At 35.3% G+C, this 22,894-nt stretch overlaps 1 protein-coding gene and 1 long non-coding RNA gene across 12 annotated transcripts in view; both read right to left on the bottom strand.

Annotated features, from left to right (window-relative positions):
* DACH1 (dachshund family transcription factor 1) overlaps positions 1 to 22,894 on the bottom strand; it is a 368,016-nt gene that overhangs the window by 333,178 nt on the left and 11,944 nt on the right. The window lies entirely within an intron of this gene.
* LOC119718514 (uncharacterized) lies at positions 750 to 4,228 on the bottom strand. 2 transcript variants are annotated; one of them, XR_005269666.2, is made up of 3 exons: positions 3,360 to 4,228; positions 3,125 to 3,281; positions 750 to 2,443 (listed from the first exon to the last, which is right to left on the bottom strand). It is a non-coding gene; the product is annotated as an uncharacterized lncRNA (long non-coding RNA). The 2 variants fall into 2 exon arrangements; XR_011806388.1 differs by having other exon boundaries at positions 3,125 to 4,228.

The raw sequence follows: 22,894 nt of genomic DNA, 5'->3' as shown, positions 1-22,894 counted from the left end.
GTTTACATTAAAAAATAAAATAAAATAAAAATTGACAGATCTGAGGTTAAAGGACAAATTCACTCCCAATCATGCTGCTTTAAAAGTATATTAAGCTGCTTCACATATACTGTATGTTAAGGGGGAGTATCTAAAATCAGATGTCAGTTATCTAAGCTTCCTTTATTGTCAAAGGAGGTCTTGTCAATACAATCAAAGAAGTCTAGAAAGCCATTCAGCTGAGCAAATGTAGGTGTCTACTTTGGAATAATGTGGCTTCCTTTGACTGTATTGACTAAACCACCATTGACTAAATCTAGGTGTCGGAATCCAGCGTTGAATTCTTTCCTAGAAGTTTGATCAGCTGTCTGAATATAGGAGCCTAGTGCTATCTGTGATGCCCTAGAGTATACAAGACAGGCTGGCAGACTTGACAAAGGACCTCCAAAAGACTTGCACTCCTCTGAATGGCAGCCCTAAAAAAGACAGACCCTAGGGCTTTCAAATGCATCTAGATGCCTGTGTTTATGCAATTCAGTCATGTCCTACAGTTCCAAACAGCAAGTTAATTTGGTGTAGCCAGTGCATTAAAATGATATGTTAGCTTACTTGAAAGTAACTTCCCTACATTCAAGTAATTTACCTTGTTGATCTAAACCAAGTGACAGGAAGATCTTCCCCATGTAACTTACAGATATTCCTTCAGATACTTAACCCTGGACTTTTACCGTACTATACAATAAAATTAATCATAAATTTTTATTTAACCGTGCTTTGAAAGTAACATTTTTATTTGGACAAATATACCCATATTTTCAATATGAATGGATGGTGAATGTGACATTCAGCAGCTGAAAGAAAAAGGGACTCTGTGAGTTTTTCCATAAAGTATTTTTTTTTAACTACAGCACATTTAATTCTTTCTCACTCATTATCACAAATGTTTAAAATATTAGGAGCTGTTAAGATTTTCAGTCTCCACCTGATGCCTGCCACCTCAGAACGATAAACATCAATGTGATAGTAACCACAAATTTGTATTACTCTGTAGGTGAAGAATAAGAAAGCATGTCATAAACATTTGTTCTGCACACCTTCTGAGATATTTTAGACATTTAAGCTGTTGTTACATGTCATTATTCTGTCAGTAGCAGATCAAATATAAGAGGTTTTCTGTTTATTTCTCTATCATTTCTTCCACTCAACTCCAGTTCTCACTATTCTGAAGGTTCCTGTCCCTTGCTATAAATCATTTTAGTTCAACTATTTGTTGGCCACATTCCAAAATAAAATGCATGAAATGAAAATAAAACAAAAACAAACAAACAAAAAACACATTTTTTTTTAATATGATCATTTCACAGAAACAGTTTAGACAGCTAAAGAAATAATTAAATCAATGCAACTCATAGGACAGAACCATTGGCGGGAATAGGGAAAGGAATCTATTACATAGCTGCCAGGTGAACAGTAACATGGAGCCACTGTCCTAATTCATTTCTGAAAATAATATCTGGAAAAAAAAGTTTTCCTGACATGGAGAACACAACTGACTGGAAACTGAAATCGAAACATGAGAATAGATAATGGCATGTTTTATAAATCAGACTGCCTATCTATTTTCCATAACTATAATTCATGAAATTAATCATTATTATCCATCATTGCATCATCTTTCTGTTAATAATATTTAAAAAAAAATAAAACAAAATTAGTGATATCATGCTATTTTAGAGTAATTTGTATACTTAAATGAACAAGAGTAAGTGTAAAATATATTCTGTCTCCTTTTACTTTTAACCATCAGGTAAACTAGATGTTAGAAAAGTTTTTTTCTACATGAGCCTGTACGACTGCATTCTGGAAGTATCTATATTTTTGGATGGAAAGGTAGTTAACAGAAAATAACAAGCCAAAGAGTCGAAAAATACGTGCTGAAAGAATATAACACATTAGGTTCACAAGCTCCAGAGACTGGTGGGCCTGCTGAATTCAGAAAATCTTACACACTTAGGACACCAAGAAGCTGCGGTTTCTGTCTGGCTAACCAGCATCACCAAGCAAAAGCCACTGGCATCAACAACGGGCTCTTTCTATTTGGCCTACAGCCACGGGTCTGGCAGTTGCTATACACAGGGAAAGACTACAAAACTAAATATACACCTGACAGAACACAACTCGGAGCCTGGAAGCCACTGAAGCACCTTCCACTTGTGAGTATACAATCTGAGCTGTCCTTCCAGCTATTGTTCCAGCCAAGTAACTGTGGGTAAATATTTTAGTACATGAGTGAACTGTGGGAGCGAATAAGGGAATGTGTTGTATGAACAGCTATCTAAAAATGCTAACAGCGTTGTTCTACACAATATAACATTCTGCACATTCTACAAATACCAGCTTAATGAGGAAAAACACGTTCTAGGAAATATAGGTCACGATCAGTGTCTTCTCATGGCTTGATTCCCTATTAAGGAAAAGCAAAGAGTGATGCAGAAATCCACAATGTGTTAAATGAGAGACACAAAATTATAGTGCTCCTGGAGCTATCAACTCCTGACATGCTTCAAAACTGGCATTCTCAAAACACGTGAAACCTTCTGCATTTTGGAAGGTTCTTTAATACATTTCATATATGTCTTAAAGTAGCTTGCTTCATCACATGATCCTACTGCACCTTAATATGTTGGTTTGAGTTATGTTGAAACTTTGCCATTATTGAAATGAGAAATAACTGGTAATCATTGCCTCTGGTGTTTGTTTGTTTGTTTTTTACTACTGCAACCTATCTTTCTTTATATAGCAAATTACAGAAGCTGTGGGTTAAAGGATAAATACCAATTACCTAGCCTACTTTTCCATGTTAGCTATCTGAAAATTGGAACCTCATATGCCTAGTTTACTTGATTTTCTCAACTGATATTTTCCCATGTTGTCTAAAGATCTATTATCAGCTACCTCTTCATTTCTGACTAATTCATTGCAGCAGAAGTTATGCTTTCATTAGATCTAAGAGAATAAGTTCAGCATTGCTGTTCTACTAACTCTTTTACTCCTCCCCACCCACCCTTTTATACAAAAAAAAAAAAAAAAAAGCAAAAAAAAAGCTGAAACATAACTGAAATATAGTGACTAAAAGTGCTCTAACCTGAGCTTAAGCTTTTGTGTGTTGAGGCCACATTTACAACATTCTCTCTTCCTTCCATCCCAAGACATGCACTGCCAACCTTTCCTCCACATAGGTAACTTGAATTTGTGCCATGTAGCAAGACACTTCGGATGACTTGTCTGCCTGGAAATAAATCCTTCCAAAAAGGGAAAGAAAAAAAAAATTAAAAAGGATTCATTTTCAGTTGGTCTGAGCAAGGAAACAACCTGCTTACCATGCTCTTGTTTAATTAGAACATTGTTGTTCAGGGACAGCAGAGAGTTCTTAACCTTGTCTAGCAGAAATGTGTTGCAGCCTGTCTTCATCTACATAAAATGAAAATGTGGTTATATCAGGGCACTCATCTCACTTTTAATTTAGCTAGCATAGGTGAGAATATTAGTGAAGACACTGCTGCACTGCCTTCCTCAGGAACTGGAAACTGTAATGCCTGGTGCAGGCTTTTAAAGGGACACTACTCTAGCTGCTAGACCACACTGCCAGATCTTCACTGCTCTTCTTACACATGCTGGTTACAATAAAACCAGCAAAACAAACACTTACCTTCTGCTACAAAAACATGCCCTAACAGTGGCTATTTTTTTTTTTCAATTTATCATTAATTCTTGATCTATAATTCTTGCTCCCCCAGTGCACATTCTTCTCATGAAACTAGAAGCATGAAATACAAAAATCTAATTTTCAGAAGGACCACAAATTTTCATGTTTTTCAAGAGTGGGAAAGCAGACTTGTCCTGCATCTGACTCACTTCTCCCATTATCTACAGGTGAACTGGCTCTTCAGTTCACCTGTAATTAATCTTCAGTTCACCTTAATTACAAGACCCAGACTTCAAAGAAACTTTCCTCAAAACCCCCAAATTCTTTCTTAACTTTTTTTTTTTAAACTATGCATCAGATAGATTATAAAGGTGTCTCAAAAAATGGCTTGTTTTGTCCCCCAAAAAACAATTTCAAGAATCTTGCCTTGAGCTTAAAGCTTTCAGTTGATTAAAATAATAAAATAAAATAAAATAAAATAAAATAAAATAAAATAAAATAAAATAAAATAAAGAATAAGCTGTATCCTGTTTTCTACTACCCTGTTTAGATTGCTTTTATTCAAATAACTATGTCCATTTCAAGACTGAACCTGGAACTACAGCTCTTCTAGAAACCCCACTGAGAATCTCAATACGTCATTCCTCCAAAGTGCACAACCAACTCTAATAACTATTAACTCTGCTAGGACACTCAGTAAGTGAATCAGTAACAATTATGTTTTATCAGGGATAAGACCTGCACAACAAGAGCTGAAACAGCTACCTGGGCTGAGAACACTATTTTCCTACACAGTTTGCTGCTGTTCATCAACAGATATGCTATCAAAAAGCAACATGGTAGTACAACTCAAGGTAGTGAAAAGCAAATATTAAGCAAATTGAGTTAAGTTATTCCAGAATAAACGAACAGCCCAGATTTATATTTCACAAATAACATGGAATGAAGGAGGAAATTTCTTGTTCACACGAAAATAGGCATAAACACACACACACACACACAAAAAAAAAAAAAAAAAAAAAATTGAAAGATTTGAAAATTTGAGTTTTCCATTTGAAAACTGTTACCTTTATAGTTGCTATTAGCTAGCTCAGACTCTACATTCAGATGAATAAACAGCCCCTCTCAAATGACACTATTAATGGACCAAAACTCAGAGATACAAATCTGACTGTTTTACTGTTATAATCCTTTTCCTGTTAGCTCCTACATCTCAGAAATGTCACAAGAGTCTCCATTGTTCTTAATAAAAGCCAACATGTCAAAAAATACTAAATACTGGGGTGAACCCATATAAACAAAACAGAAAGTTAATGATAATTTTTATTATTTAATCCACTATAAAAGTTACAAATATTAAGATATAATATGAATATATTTTAAGATAAATATGTCATCATAAACATATCTAAATCACATAAACATTTTGCTTAGTCTATGCCTGACCTTTCCTGTAATTTGTTTACAGGCTATATCTGTTTTGTTATTTGGGAATGTTATGTGTTAGTCAGATGTTTTCTTACCTTTTTCTCATTAATTTCAGAAAATGTTCTATTATTGGACTGTTTCTTGAGCTTGATTCAACAATCTTGATTAGTTGCCGGATTACTATGATTGTTCTTAATCATGTATTTTATCTCACACTGTTTAACACTTAGTAGATCTCTTTGCTACCAGACTAAAGATTGAGGAGTTCTTTTTTTTTTTTTTCCTTTTGAACAGCTGTCTTTAATAGTGTCTGATCCTGAAAAGTCACAAGATATTGTACCTTAAAGCATGAGTGTAGTATATATAGTTAAAGGATCACACTAGGCAAGCCTAACATTGACTGAACTTCATGTAGGTACCTCCAGTCCTCCCTTTTTACTCTGTCGGTATCTCCCTTTTTACTCTGGAAACAGGAACTACTCAAAATACTCCTAAAATAGATTTTCATTAAAAGTGCCATTCTTATAATTACTCTCATGTCATTGGACCCAACTTTTTGGAAGAAGAGAAATCCGCCAAGTCTCTCCACATAGTACACAATATTTTAAAAGCTCCCTGCCTGAATAAAGACTTTAAAACCATAGTCTTCCTCAGAGCAATAACTTGAAAAATATCATCTTCTTACTGAAAAGGCATGGTTTCTGGGAGTATTAACACAAATGTTTGCTCACCTGACAGTTCTGTTTTCGCCACTCTTTCCTTCTGCTAACCCAGGAAAACATCACCTATTCTGCAAGATTTCTACCCATGTTTGAGCAGCAACAGGATTTTTAACTAAGTTGTTTGCTGAGCCAAATTTTTGTTTGTTACTTCTACACAGTTCTCCTAAACAAAACCGTAGCTTACCAAAAACAAATAGGCTGTGCAAGTACAAATAAGGGCAAAATAAATGTTATTCATGATGAGCATCTCAAAGAAGAAAGGACTGGGAAAAAATAAGCAGTGAAAGATTTAATGAGCTGAAATTATTTAACTTATCAAAGAGCAGGAGTGAAGATCTGAAAGTACCTACACAGGAAACAGAATTTTAATAATGTAAGCAGTTAATAAGCATGTAGTAAGCAAATGTGGAAGAAAACAAACAAATGAAAAAAAGATATGGTAGAAACTAGGCAGAGTGGGATGTTGAAGAATCCCTATTACTTAAAAATTGAGAAAAAGGTTGATTTTTCTTCTAAAGTATTTGAAGCAACCTGAAGCAGAAATTCCAGCTCTGTACTATGCAGACAGATTATTTTACACACACACACACACACACACACACACATATAAATATTTCTCCTGGCATTAAAGGTCTAAGGTTGTGTAAAGGCCTCAATATTTAATTCCTGACTTGTTCACTCACAAGTGAGTATCAGTGCTTTTCATGAATGCAGAACATCCAGTGCCCTGTTTGTAGTTTCATCTTCAAAGTCATTTCACCAGTTTCTTAAAAGTAATATCATCTCCAAAGAAACTGTGTAGAATAGAGAATAATGAATAATTAGAGAATTATGAAATTCCCCGAGCAAGAGAACTGAGCTAGCTTTTTAAAGTTACTGAAAAAGTCACACATAGGTTGTTGTCTATGACAAGATGCATACACAGAAACAAAATTAGAAAACTGAACTAATGGAATTTGAAATATGGAAATAGTTTGTAGAAGTATTTAGAAATACAGTTTATGCCATTACTGTACCTTCAAAGCGAATATTACACTAAGGTGACTTTCCTACATGCTACACTGTATAATCAAGTATAACACGCAGCTATATACAACTTGCCCTAAATAAGCCAGCCTCTATAAAGGAAGAGTTATAGTGATTTTAGCACACTGCTATAATGTGGAAAAAAGCATAAAGCAGAAGAGAGATATTAAAGCCAATATTTGTACAAAAAAAGTGCAGTAGATGTTCTAGAAATTATTGATTAAAATTTTTCATAGTTCAGAACCTTATTAGGGAAAATGATTTTTACCTTGGAAAAGGAATTGTACTATTTTATTTTGCATTTCCAATGATCTGAATTAACATGCAGGAAAATATTTGGAGCTTCTCTCTAAACTTTTAAGGGGAATATTTTGGCGTTAATGATTATACATGTGCATACATAAATTCCCTTTTGAACTGCTTCAGTATTTGAACTCCAACATCTTTAAGAATGGATGGAAGCAATTACTTCTGTTCTGATAATCTTGAGAAAAAAAATGGTGAAAGAACCACAAAAGGCAGAGTGCATAATATTTTAAGATTCACAGGAACACTGAATGATCTAAGGAAATTCATCTTAGCTGATCTAAACCGCATGCTCCATTTCAAATGGCTTAAAGGATTGCAGAGAATGGCACTTGATAAGACAAAAGCATTTCAAAGTCTTACAAAAAATAGCTACTAGAGACACAACTGTAATAAAATTCTTTTAAACTAGTAGAAGCTTCTAATACAAACTCATTTAGACATGAATCTATTCTTCTGGAAACTGACTTGCAAATATGCGAACTTTCCAGAGCAGTAACTAAAATACAATATAATTATGCTCAAAATAAAAAAAGAAGCACTTGATTACAGACTGTTTCATTAACAGGTCTATGAGCACAGATCTGAAGTGGTGAAAAAAGATTGCATTGAAAATAGCAATCAAAATATTACCCAGATTTACAAGTACTATCATGAAACTAAAGAGGTATTTACTAAATTGTAGCACAGATTTAATGTTTATCATTTTTATAACATTTCAACATATTCAACAGTTGGCCACGAATACAGCCAAAACCATTATGTGACCTGAAATCTGTAATAACTGTGATTCTTACAGTTTTCAGTTCTGACACTTTGTTTGCCATCTCAGATAAGAAAAAAAAAATAAAATAAAATAACCTTGTAGGACTTTGACTATATTAGTTAAATACAGAATGGTCAACAAAGAAGCTTCTGCATTCATACACTATACCCTAAAACATACATGAAGCTTAGAAACTGAAGATTTGTTCATATTGATATTTTATGCATCTACTGTCACAGGAACATGATACTCAAAAGACTTAATCTATATACCCCGTATACATAATTTCTACCTCTATCACTCATGCTCCTCCATTCATCCGTTTCAGGTTTCCACATATGTCTGAGTGCACTCACTGCTTGTGACAAAACCAAGTACAGAATTACTTTTATCACATTACCTTAGCTCCATTTATGTGGAGATCTGATAAATCTCATGAATATGATGGTCCTCAGTATCCTAAGAATCATTTCAAAGACCAATACATTAAAAAAAAATGAACAGAAAACAGAATGTCTTAAGGAGAAACAGAGGGAAAGAAAATGTAGTCTTTACTATTTAGTCATTAGTCACAAATATGTTATAAAACTCACTGTTCCAAAGCATGAATCACCATCTCAGAATATTGATAACAAAATAATAATCATAATAAAAACGGCAATGATGAAAGATAACAATGATCACTTCAGTGACTTAAATCTCCTTCCCTGTTAATTCTGTATGTGTATTCAGAAAGAGTTTAAAGAATTTCCTTGATGTACTTTAAGTTAAAACAACACCAACAAACTAAAGAACTTTGGTAATGAAATATAGATTATAACAGCTCAACAGTTATTTTTATGCAGTCCAACTCAAAAGTCAAAGGTCAGATATCCAAGCTTTCAGCTGAGGTCTTTGCTTCCAAGCCACAGCAAATGCTAAATAGGTAAAGACAATTCTGTATTCAAAGAGAAAAATGTAACTTTGGGAGGTGCAAGACAGTACAAATTTTGATAATATCTACAGTCCAAAAGTCCAATATTTGGACTTTTTATTAACATATTTAATAATTTCACTCACTGATTAACCTATGCATAGAATGGTCAAGGTCCCTGACAGGATATGTTGAAATTAACAGACAAGAATAGTTTGTCTGTGAAAGCTTCTAAAGAGCAGGTTTGTAGTTAGTGTCTTTATTTTCACCTGTCAGAAAATTAAAGCTAGGGAAGTCAGACATAGACTTCTCAGTTACATCCATGAAATCACAGGAAAGTGTACACATAGCAGTTACAGACTTAATGGCATATTTTTTGAAAATACTATCCCGGAATCATCAGAAAGAGTCATGTTGTCCAAACCTAATCGAGTAATCAAAATTATGTCAGAAAAAAAATAACCTATAAAATACCCTAAAAACGTGTAAACTTTGCACTAGCCTATATTTCAGATCCCTTGCAAAATGGAACCCGAATTTTTCATCCATTTTTGGTTGACTCTTTCCTGTCTAACCTGAAGAGTTATGAAAAAATAAACTTTAGCACTTCAGTTAAAAATGTCAAAAAGTAAAGATTCTATCTGCTAATTCTTTTACTCTCAAAATTTTCACTGTACAAGGAGTGCTGAGTGCTTTAGAAAATGGTTAATGGTTAAAAACGGTGTCTTTGTAAAGAAACTATCTGTTCCAAACAGTAGGGTAAAATCTGGTCTCACTTAATTCTGTGGCCATCTTGGCATTGCCTCCAATTTCACTGTATAACAATAATCAAAGCAATCTTTATTCTAGGTGTCCAAGTGTAGCAAAGTCTTTAAAACATTATTACTTTTTCAACAACAATAAAAAGGAACCACTAAGTGCCGCTGAATATTCAGCAACATATGAAAGACCAGCAGTTGCTCCTGTTAAGAAATGTGCTGATGATTTTAAAAGATTTTAAAAGAGCAACGCTCAACACTTTTCACACAGCATTGCATACCCACTTCTAGCCTTCACAAAACAAAAGACTTATCACAAATATTCCTAAACCTCCTGACACCTTCAGAAATTCAAACAAAAGACACTCCTCTTGATTGCTCCTCCTAGTAAATTTCAGACACTAGATTTCATTGTAGACAAATGCCAAAGGAAAAAAAAAAATCAATCAAACTATTAAAACAACCTACTAAATTTCACCATACAACAAAGGAGGAGCAGTGTGTGTTACATAACTTAAAAAAATGGCAAGACATTATCATAAATCCTGCTGACAAAGAAGGAGCTGTAGTTCTTTGCAATTGGGATCATTACACTAAAGAGGCAGCAAAACAAATGGCAAAAAGGTGCTACTTTAAAAAGACCCTTTTATTTTATTTTATTTTTAATTTTTAAATCTAGGAGTTGTAAAGTTACTTCTCCAGCATATAATTCCATACAAGATTTATGCAAATTATGATGAAATCAAATTATGGAAAATGCCAGATTCACAGGACAAATAATCAGATACCCTGTAATGGCAGTGTGCTCCTGACTTCCTGAAATAAGCATGTGTTTTATGATGATTCTTTTCCAACCTTTATGATTCCGTGACTCTTGGCATTGAGCCACTTATCTACATAAGTACTGAGCTCTTTGCACGCACATTAGACTTGAACGAACATCACTTCCAACAACGCAAAGTACCTTCTTTTCACAGTGGTCATTTGGTGGTATATATTATTATCTTGATACAGAAAGTTAAGCAGTTAAGCTCTTACGGTTCAAAATACCCCATAAAGTCTACAAAATATTACTACCATCAAAAATGGACTAAATGTATTAATATTTCAGAAATTCATTAAAAATTAAGAATACTCATTTTTACAACTTCCTAAGTTTAGCAGAATATGTTATTCCACCAAATTGTTTTACAGTTAATGAGAAGATGGTTATTCCTAAGAAAACATTGTCAGCTTTGGAACTAAAATGCAATTTTTTGTCTTCTCTTCATAAAATGGATTGCATGTATATTACACATTTTTGTAATAGGAACTAATCCTACCAACACCAAGAAATAGTAGTATGGTATCTTGTATTTTGAGCACTATGTATGCTATTTATTTAATAGAAGAAAAATTTCAACATTTATGTTGAATTTTTATGTTCTGAGGCAATCATAGGAAAAACAGTAGCTAAACAGCGTGATGCAACTTATTTCTGCAATTCATGATCTTCTGTTATTTGAACGTGAAGAAACTGCAATGTCTTTTAACCCATTTACCAGCACTAAATTTTGAAAATTCTTAGCTCCAAGAAAGCCAGCTCTAGACCAAACATTTCTGACAGAAGTTATCACTCTTCATCCCAATAAAGTGATAGTGTACATAAAAGTAAGAGACTAAAAGCCAGTCTTACAATCTGATATTCTACATCCCTTCCCCAATATGAACTGCTATTCAGCATCATCAATCCAGTTCCAAATGCTACTTTCTTCTCTAATAGCCCCTTTTGTTTATTTTGAAACCTCACAGAAGAAGACTTAACAAGGCAGTCCACCCCGCCCACAAAACTCCACTAGTAACAACTTCTATCCCTTACAACATCTTAAATTCTTCTACAGATGTGAATGCCCTCTCTCTAAATGTTCTCCCCACTAGTTCACATCAGCAAACTACCAAATTCTGGAGACTTAGCTGTCAACTCTAACTTATTTCTAAAGAAAAGTAGTCTGAACAGGCAAAGGCTCAGAGATACTTATTGTGCCGGGCAACTAATCCTCTGGCTTTTGTATTAAGAGTATACCTCAGCGATACACTTAAGTGCACACATTCATCCCTATGCAATGGTTTTACCCTCCTTTTCCCCTCCCCCTTTTCTCCCCCCCCCCTCCCCCCCGAGATTTTTTTCACACTCATAAGAGAGAAAAAAAAAAATCTGAATACACTTCAGAAGAAAAAATTACCTATGCTGCATGAACCCATAATGGCAGCAAAGACATTTGAACATTTGAATGCCATGAAATGAAGAAGAAAGTGGAACTCAGAAAAAACATGCCTAGGTGCCAGCACTGAATCAGTGTACATGACAAAGGAGATACGGACAGAGGCATGCCTACTGCTGGTTTTGGCTTTTATATATCCCTAAGCTTTTGACAATGATTGAGCAGACTAACCTGGGAAACCCCAATCCTAAAACAAACAAACAAACAGAAATAGACAATCCACAACTGTCATCTTGCATTGTCCATTATGTTCACAGACAACTTTTCATTGAAGATTTACAGAAGCAAACACTTACAAAAGTAGCTGTAGAGGAGATTATTATGAATGAAAAGGAAAAAAATACCCACAACACAAGAATTCAAGGACACTGATCCCACCTTATCCAACAACCACGTGAAATTAATATTATCTGTATTGTAGATAGTACTAGCGAAAGAACAAAATACTTCTGTGTCAGTTGAATAAAATATGAATAAAAATAGTCAGGATAATTTCTACTGCTCTGTCTGCAACATCAATAAAACCATCAATTACATTTTTAGACTGGAAAAACTACAAATTGTTGAAGATGTAAAGTACTATTATGTACTTAACTTGATGAAAGCCTCCCGACTGCTGATGAAAACATACTATAAAGATATAAAGAACTTTGGTTTTCCTATATAATTTTGTCCACCTACAGAACTTCCAGTTTTCATTCTGAACGGCTGTTGTATTTACCTCTTTTCAGAAATGATGGTACTTCAGGGGGATGGGAAATAAATGCCGTTATAATTCTTAAAGATCAAACCCAAAGTAACTAGCTGTAGCAAAACCCAGCTTGCTTATCTTTTGCCAGATTGAAGGACACCACAGAAAGAAAACAGGAGAGATTTCTTTTTTCTTCTTTCCTCCCCTTTAGAAGTACTAACAACTTTTCTCTTCTTACTTAGCCACTAAAGGAGGAAAGTGATAATCCCTTTGAAATTCAGCACTTAACACCTATATGGTAGGTGATAATTGCTGCATTCCAAAAGGATTAGCACAGTGGAGCCCACTTTACAGTGAAGTCAGACCATTCTAAGCAGAGGAAGTTTTGCTAAAATCATGCCTACCCAGGGAAATTTGAAGTTTCCCACTGGTCCTGTGTAGACGAGGATTTGGTAGCTTCAGACTTTTTCCAGCATGTCTGCAAAAAACAGCCGAAGAAATCAACTAGTGTTTAAAACAAAAACAACAGACCTTCTGCTCTAAATAACCCTGTTCTAAGCAATAATAGAACAGGAATGTTCTTATAGAAGTTCATACTTATGTAGTCTAGATAGCTTGTGAGACATGTACAGGTTGTCTAGGTCTTCTTAGAGGTAGATGAATACTTCCCTCACCATTATCACTGGGCAGTGCTTCTGCAAAGTAGTGCTTGTAATTAAAATAGTTGTCAGTAGTTTGGTACCATATCAGAGCCCAAAGGTCTGAGCGACGCTGTCAGTGCCTGCACCGCTACAGGCAATGTTCTCTATATTAATGTATATTCCACTATGATGGAGGTAGAGAAGAAAAAAAAATCCCCGAAGAACACAAGAGGTGTGTGAGTGATGACAGTCCAAAAAAAAAGCAGAACATTTTGGGGTTTTCTCTCCACATCACTCAATCATCAGAATCTTCTCTGGTTTTGCCTAAATTGCAGGGTTCCTTCTCTTGGCACTGCTTCCCACAGACCAGGAGATGTATTGGAACAACTGGGCTTACTCTCTGTGTACAAGCCAGATAACCAGGGCATGGAAGACGGTGCACACCCAAGCCCTATCTTTTCAAGCAATCAAAACGTGGCATCCAAAGGCCAAAATCATGCTGTACCCCAGAGACTGACCACATTTGTTCTACAGTAAACAGCAGACCAATGTGCCAAGACTTAGTAAAGCAGATTTCCAAGAGAAAGGAACGTGGCTTTCACTGCATTCATGCATTTTTCTTTTAAAGATTTTACATCTCCCTTCATTAGCGCTGATCCCACTCCTGTTTTCTCCTTTTAAATATAGTGTTAAAACTGTTGTGTAATCAGTAGTTAATTTCCAGGGCTAGGCTCATGATGCTGTAGTTAGGATGCAGGACAATTTCATGGCATGCAGGACTATCATGCATAAACATGAAGGCATAGTTCCCTCCCTCCCACCATTACTCATTTCTGTCACTGTTGCCCGTTCAGCTAAAACAGCACAACTGCTGATGAAAGCATATGGTGAACTGTCTTCCCCAAAAGATCAGGGTTAATAAAAACAATAGTGTAAAAAGTGGGGGAGAAGGTGTAAGTGGTGAGCACTTTTAACCTAGACTTCACCGTGTGCAGAAAATGGTCACACAGTTGTAAAAGCATAGCTGTACAGGAATGTGATTGTGTGCCTGTAAGAAGCAGAAGAGGGGCAAAATTCTCCAAACCAGCACCACTATCAAAAAAAGGCTGTAAAAGCACAGCCTTACTTCTACAGAAGACAATAAACAACAGAGATTGTTTATCTGAGTAAAAAGTATTTTATCTGATTCCTTTACCTATCATATTTATATGACACATTTATTAATACATCACCTAGTAATTTATGTATTTATTTCATACTTGTTTTTCATTAATTTTCTATTTACCATTATTTCCTCACTGGGCACATATGAATACACCAGCTATTTATCTCTGCTTGTGTCACCAGAAGAACAGCTCCTTTCAGTACCTCTAGCCAAATGTCCTTTATTTTAACAGAGGAAAAAAATCAAGAAAGTTTTAGTAAGTTAAGAATCTTTATTTTTTACTTTTATTTCATTTGTAAAGTACTCCTTAAGTTTCTGTTTCACCACTGTGTAGCCATTGATAACGAAAGGAGCCTAAATCAAGAAAAGCTGGCAGCTGTAATGTCAAGATTGTGCCCTCGTGATACTGATACTCCTTTCTGCATACCCCTTAGATCCTCCGATCATCATATATGGCATATAAGCACTTAGGAATGATGTCAAGGAACCTACCTAAACATCCAGGCAACTTTTAAAACACTTAAAGTGAAGATAACTCCAAGCAGCCAAGTAGATTAAAAATGGTGACTGAAGACAGAATTTTCTCCCAGGCAAATTGCCAACATTTTTTGAAAGGTAAACTCAAGCTTTTAATTAGCATGAACACTCCTCCCTGTGAGCATTGCCACTGCCTGGATCATCTTAAAAAGGAATAAAAATGGCATCCATGACTATGCTGTCGAGCTTAGATTTCCTGCAAGCACATCTGAGAAATTACAAATCATTGCCTGTAAGAAGAACCATGGAAGTTGAACCAAAGGTGAAGAAATTTTTAAAAAGCAAATAATGCCACAGCCAAATTACAGAATTGTAAAAATTGATAGAATCACAGAATGAATATAAAGTGAGTAGGAATAAACAAAACACATTTATAACTGGCTTTTTCTCCACATTTATTATTACTGTTTTTTATTAGTTGCTCATACTTATTATTCCAGTTCTGTAAATTAAAATTTTTACTAACAAAGATAAATCAAGGATGATTAGTATATCTCAATTTAACTTCCCTTCCTCCCACAGTTCAAAATGAAGTGAAAGTTATCCTCAGTATGGCCTGTCATGGTGGGCAGTGGTCCAAATCAAGAAAACTGGGTCAAGCATCTTTGAAAGCTTGTGTTATATGCTCTAGAAAGCATAATTATTTGTTTCCAATACAATACTAAGTTTCACACATCAGACTGTAATAATAATTTATTCTGAGTGCAAAATGAATATGCCAATGATGAAAATAATGTATGTATTACCCCCTTCTCTGAAATTATGCCTATAATACGATTTTTTTTCAATTTCTGTGTCCACTGCACCATTTTTATAATTATTAGAAGATACTCCAGGGCATATGTTGTGCTGGTATACAGCGACTTCTCTGGTGGTTGAAATCATTCAGCCCGTGGACTTGTGAATCACAAAGCACCTACGGCTGAGCAAATCCTTGTACGACACATGTCATGTCATATCTTATTGCTTCAACGCAACCCTTGCACTTCTACCATATCACCAGTAGCGAAACACTTAAGTGCAGATGGGCAGAGCGCTGCTGACATCACACCCCCTGGAACGCAGTGCTGCAAACAGAGCCTGTGCTGGGGCTATTAAAAGCACAAGCCGTTTATCTCTGGGCTGGGGACTACTCTGGGTGAGTAGTTACATTTGGTACCAAAGCATTCTCAGGCTTGTCTCAACTCAGAGTGGCTATGTGGGTTTAGTAATTCCCAGCAGCCTTTTGTAGGTGTTTGAAACCAGTCTATAGTTAGCTGAGCTATTCATTTGCATAGCAAGGGTGCCAATGACTTACTACATCAAACATTCCTGGGAGGTGCCTGGCCAATAGCAATGGCTAAAACCAGTGCTCTAATCAGTGTTGAAATCATTGATAGTGCTGTCTATCCACACTATGACAGACAAAAGCTGAAATGTATTAAACATAGCAATCCATCATCCTGCAGATGGGAAGCAGGAGCCAGCAGAGTTCAGACGGAGTGACTCCCGCTGCTAACAATGGCTGAAGTACTGACAGTTCAGTACTCCTCCTTTCCTCCTTCCTACTCACCAGACTTTTCTCCCAGCTTCATAAGAGCAATAAATGAGCAAACAGCTCACTGAAGAAGAAGGATTTAAACACTGTAGACTTCTGGATAGCTATTATTCTAACTCAGAATGCCCATAAAGTAGCCTAATGAGACTTCAGTTCTCTTCTTAAAAAAAAAAAAAAAAAAAAAAGTTATTACATGAAGGGGTTGTGAATTCAAATAAATAAGAACCAAAACAAAAACAAAAACCACCAACAAACCCTAAAAATGTTAGGTGCATAATTCTCATCTGAATATATGAGATGCTTACAAGTTAAATATCTAGCACCAGCAGCTGGAGACAAGTAAAAAAAAAACCAACAGTTGCTCCAAATGAAGAAGTAATTTGTGTGGAATACATCATTATTTTAACATCAAGAATACAAAGCTTTAAAGTGGAGAGGAATGACTAGCAGATTTTTACAGAAAAATAAGTCCTGAACAAAGTAATGCTATTTATGAAAGTTGATTTTTCTCTCCTGACTTATTTCTTGTAGGACATATGAGTCACACAATATAGCCAAAGGAAAAAACCGCAACTGCTAACACCACATTAGTAAAGTATAAAAGGGAAAGACACTTTTCTTAGCATTTCAGCCTTGTCATTTCCAATTTTCTGCTCTTTGGACATGCTTGTATTCAAATTCTGGAACATCTATTCAGCATATCAATCCTAATTAGACAATCTGGGTCTGGAAAGGATGAGAGCTGGGTCATTTGCATAATTTAATCATAAATACTCAGTGATACATATTTCCAAATGCATTTGTACAATTATCTTTTCATCCTTGGGGCAATGGTATTAATATGATTAGGCAATATTTCTGGAAAAAACAGACAAGTATGCACTCTTTTTAACTGCAGCTTAGGGCGATATGAAAAATTAATTAATTTCTGAAGAAAATCAATTTCTGTACGTGACCACATTAGACATTGCTAAACCAAGACACAGAATTCTTTCTCAATTGGAACATTATATCATTCTTTTCCAAATTCTGATTGTTATGTGAATGTTTCAATAATAAAATTATGAGATTATTTAAATTATCTTAATACATAGGCATGGTAAAAAAAAAAAAGTCACTCTGACACTGTGTCTTAAAAACGTATTGTTTGACCAGTCAATAGGAAACCTTAGCGTTTAGTCTGAACTCATCTTATGTGATCTTTTATTAATGCACATTAAACCGATTGAATTCAAGGACAGCAGGAAATAATTCAGCTCTGAAAACCAGAGCAGAAAGAAATAGGACCACATTAACCTAAAGTACTTTAAAATTAATATAAGGTTGCTTCCTTGTTTGTTTTGCTACAAAGAATTAGATAAGGTGTTCCTTCAACAGAAACACACTCATTACAAAAATGTTGTGACATATGTGGGATACAGCCAAGCACCCAGGTGGCTAATCTCATTTTTAGAAGAAAGATACTGCTTTGTATGTTAATTGGTGGAAAAAAAAATACATTTATGATTTTATATGTACCATCTTTATTTCTTCTCAGTCAACAGAAAAACTAGAAATTACTGCATGCAAATGTTCAATATTCATTTAATTTGCATGAAGGTGCTTGAACAATTTTTTTTATTCTAACAAGCTCATTTTTCATGCGTTTTGTCTTTCATCCTAATCTAGCATCTGTCATTCCTTTTTGAAGTTATTATCGGCCCAATTCCCTCTTGGACATGGTTGCTGGGTGACCGGTATCTTAGCACCCACTTTGACAGGAACAGATGTGAATCTGATCAAGAGATTTCCCATGAGTACCTGAAATCACAAACAACTTTCGTGAAAAACAAACAGCCTCGCTGTCATCGTCCCTCTCTCACCCTCCTTCCTTCCCCTTCCCCCACTCTCCCCCTCCCCCCAAAAAAAAGAGTACAAGGAAGTTGGGGAACGGTTGTTCAGTGTCATTAAAATGTATTATGATTTTGCAGGTGCATTGCCTAGATATGTTCTTAGCTATTTCCACATTCAAACAGAAACTCTTGAGTTTAAGTTATAATAACTATCCTTTGAATACTTTGAAAGATGATTGTTTATTTTGAAGGTCACAATCTTCTAAACATTCCCATGTTTGACTTGTTTTAGTCACCTGAATGCTCTCATTTAAATCAGTGAGATTATTCATGTCAGTAAATTTCACATGCATCCAAGCATCCACAAGTTGTTTTATAAACCCGTAACTTACATTTTGATTATAAACAATGCTCTTTGATCACTCCCACACTTGGTTGCTGGTATCTATGAAACTCCTCCTGCATATGAAAAATCTGCTAGGTATGCCATGTGGGTTCCAATACTGACAATGTTTTAGGACATGCATAATTTTATCTAAATTGTCTAACTGAGATGCTATAGTCAACAGGACTCCTTACAGAAACCAAAGTTTTCTTCCTGCTTGCAGGATTAAGACTTTTATGAACAACCCAATTTCATAGTAACTACATTCCTTGCTGTGCATGTGATAAGTAAACATACAAAGAAGCATGGTAATTTCTGCTATATTCCTCTGAAGTAAACTCAGAAATATACAAGACACAAGTGAGAACTCCCAAATATGACTGTATTTCTCAAACAAATATGTCTCACAAACAATTTCTTTGCTGAGGCTATGCTGAGGCACAATCGATGCCTGGTATTTGCATGCTAGTGTTCAGTGGAGAAATGATCAGCAAAACTCAGTTGTGTTCTTGTAGTAACTTTTTATCTACCTATCTTTATCTCTACTTCTTTTATCTACCATAGAAAAGAGGTGATAAAAGGAGATGGAGGTAATCCGATCTTTCAGGTATATAATAAAAACACAAATACCTAATTGCAAATGAACATCCCTGCTGCAACAATCTCAATCCCACATCAAACACCAAAGCAAAGCACATTTCTTCTTGCTTGCTTTCCCAGACACTACTCTAAACACAGTCTCACTGAGCAAAGAGAAAAGGAACATTTGTAATCCAAATGAAAATTTGATCATACACATGTGGATTTATAAGGCTGTGTAATAGTAACAATGGGCAAATTTGCTTTAATATGCTGTCAAACAACCTTTTACTTTTGTCTTTTCACTTTGTTACCCTTCAGCATGTTCCTTGCCCTATAGCCTCAGGGACCTTTTCCCTACTGCTACTGTTGGGGTTAGCAACTCTGCTTCCTAGGCCAAGAATCCTCTGTATTTTAGTTTTCACAATGCCTAATAAAATGGAACTTCCATGAAGAACTGTACATTTTATCTTCAGTTTCTTCAAAATCAAGATTGCTGTGTGAGGAGAAGATGGAGAGGAAGGAGAAAGGGATTGTTTGGATTTCAGAATCCACAGATCTGTTTTTTTTTTTTTTTTTGCTTCATTTTGAGTTGTTGTTTTATGATTCAACAGATAACAAATGATTTTTTCCTCTCTAGTTTAGATGCAAAGAAAAGTTAAGATAAACATTTCAATCACAGAGAAGCATTCATTGCTACTATAGTTGATCTTAAAGATTTCCCTTATTTACCATGGAAATCAGAAAGCCTTTAATGCAGATGAAAAACTTTATTTTTAAGTCAAAATCCTTAGCCTAGTCTGATCTAAATTTATTTTAGATACATTATAATTAATGTAACTTTTACATAGCTTATGAACAACAGAACTACAAAGGAATAGCCAAGTTAAGTACAAAAATACCTAACCTTCAGAATGCAACTGAACCCCTATCTTCTATTAAAAATCATTTAGAAATATTACCATCTCTATGTCTTTGGGAAAAAAAAAATTCCCCTCTACCCGCTCTGGATATCAGCATTAAGCTGCTGATAGTCAAACCTGTTGATGACATCAACAAAAACTGAATCACTGAAAGCAAAAGGCTGACTTCAGAAAAAATAAAAAAAAATAATAATAAAAAAATGCTTATGGATCAATATGAACACTTCTTTGAGGTGAATTAGAAAAGGACATTATGTACACATTTATAATAAATACATAATAGTGATAAGTAATTACCATTTAGAAGACCTGCCCTTCACTCCACCAGTCAAGTGAAGCAAAAGATGTGAATAACAGTCATATGATGCCTCATGAAACAGCCTGGATACCCAGACCAGCAAAGTAATGAATAGCTTAATACAAATTGTTCCGGAAAATTCACCAGTGGGAAAAGCAAACAAATCTAGTAAACAAATATCATCTTACTTGATGTAATACACTCCTATTCCCATTTCTCCTCTTCCAATCCTTTTTGCTAAAGCCAGAAATGACTAAAAACTCAGGATTAGGTGAAAGTGGGAGCAGTATTTCCAAACAAAAGACTATTTTGCCATATCTACATTGAAAGATAGAAAGTATAGAGTTAGGGATCATCAGCTGAACTGTTTAGTCGATCTAAAGTGTTAAGATGGTATATAAGAAAAAAAACAAACATCTATACTAGATGAATAGTATCCAAATCTGTTACTCATTCACTAGAAATAGGTAGACTTATGCAGGCAATTAATGCCAATTTCAGCACTGAAAGTGCCTTTCAAGGATGGGGAAGATTCCCTGAGAATAGGAAATAGTTTCCATGAGAATGTGGAAGTGGAGCCTGGAAGGTCTGTAGAGCCACTGTGGGATAGTAATTGCCGAGGCAAGCTTAAGCTGAACAGAGCACTCAGTTTGTTAAATAAATCAAAATGCAAGCTAATTCTAATGTTGATGTAACCGTATAAGCATATAGTTCAAACATACATATTCAGAAGTATTAAGGATCCTTTCCCTGTCCTTAAGGGCTCACTGTTTCAGCTCAATCTGTGTATTCAAAACTGGTGCTACACTGGCAGATACCCTCAGACACCTTAATCAGCTCACAGAGTGGGATAAGCACTCACCCAGCTTAGAGTATCTAGAGTTCTAGCTCATACCAAAGTACTGAAAGGCCATGGTAACACCTACTTGTTACCTTGATTGATTCACAGAGGAGGCCTGAACACAGATTTTTCAAATCTGAAATGTTTAATTTGACTGAGGGTCATTTTGACCAAGGGGCAGTTTGGAGGAAGTTGTCTTCTTGTAAATCATCTCATTGGGTAAGCCTTTTTGAACCTTCAGCTACCTTGTCCCAAGTCTCCGATGAGCAGCTCAATCATCCAGCTGCAGAGTCAATCTCTTATCTATAGACCATACAACACATACTGACTATAGCCACTGGGACTTTGTTTGCAATTCACATGCAGGAAAACAAAGCTTAAGTTACTAAAGCCAGAAGAGAGCTCATTGTTTGAAGAATTAGCCCACATTGAACAAAGTCTATAATTCAAACTTTTTGCAGCTTAATTATATTGAGAAACTATTAGACATTTTAAAGAATCAGAACACTGAATTGTTAAATATTCAGCACATGACCCATACCTAATGTAAAGTAAGTTTCTAAAAATGTCCTTAGAAAAATTTAGTAGAAAAGTGGGTGTAGAGAAGAATTCAAATGTGACCCATAAGGCCCCAGTATTTAGAAATGAATTGGGATCAGTTCATTTCTTTCCCATGGGGTAACTTGTATAAATGTAATTCTATGGTTTCATAAAACCAGGTCAAGTTTCTGTCCCTTGAGGTCGTTTGGCAATTTGAAGCATGGCAGCACTTTTTCCTGGCTACAAGTTCAAATCTGCATGCATTCTGGTACTATGAAAGGAAACGATTAGTTGAGCTGGAAAGATATATTCAACCCAATTACAGCACACCTTCCATAAAGAAAAACACTTGCATGGGTGAAACAAGATTCCACAAAACAATATTTACAACTAGTTGGTTCTTTTCATTTAAGCTGATGAAAATGCTTGCTTTTTTCATCTCTAAAAATAAATATCTTTCTTTCATCAACTGGCACACCAAGCAAAAGAACAGGCAACCTTATCGCATAATTGTGCCAGTAGTTTTAACTGACAACATCTTTCTTCTTCAATGTCTAAATGTTTTACACATGTAGTCATACTTCGGAATATTTGTGAATACATGGATGTTTCACAAAGCATTTCATAATGATTATTTTATTACCTCTCATGATATAACTGTATTATTCTAATTTCACTAATAAAATATGTAAAATAAGATGCCACAAGACAAGATCACCTAAGGGGTCACTGGGAAAGACGAAACGTATACTTGGCAGACCAACAACAGCAAAGCCTCAGCAGCAGAACTAAATGCTAGGGAGATTCCACTCCTTCATAACAACCTCAGATCACCGTGTTTAATATTTTGTCCCATGCATTATGTACTAGAGTCTCTCTGCAATAAGGCCAGAATGATATTGAGTTGATTTTGACCATACAGCTGAGCAACACAAATCACCCTGTAAGGGACTGTGGTCCTTCCAGCTCTATTAAGACTTCCCCAGCCTATGTAAATGGGTTTCTCAGTCAGCTCCACATCTTCTAAGTTCGCACACACACCAAAGTACAGTAGACACAA

Source organism: Anas platyrhynchos, chromosome 1 (genome assembly GCF_047663525.1).
Source record: "Anas platyrhynchos isolate ZD024472 breed Pekin duck chromosome 1, IASCAAS_PekinDuck_T2T, whole genome shotgun sequence".
Classification (NCBI taxonomy): Eukaryota; Metazoa; Chordata; class Aves; order Anseriformes; family Anatidae; genus Anas; species Anas platyrhynchos.
The sequence above is the reverse complement of the archived record's forward strand: the minus strand, read 5'-3'. Positions and strand labels throughout refer to the sequence as shown.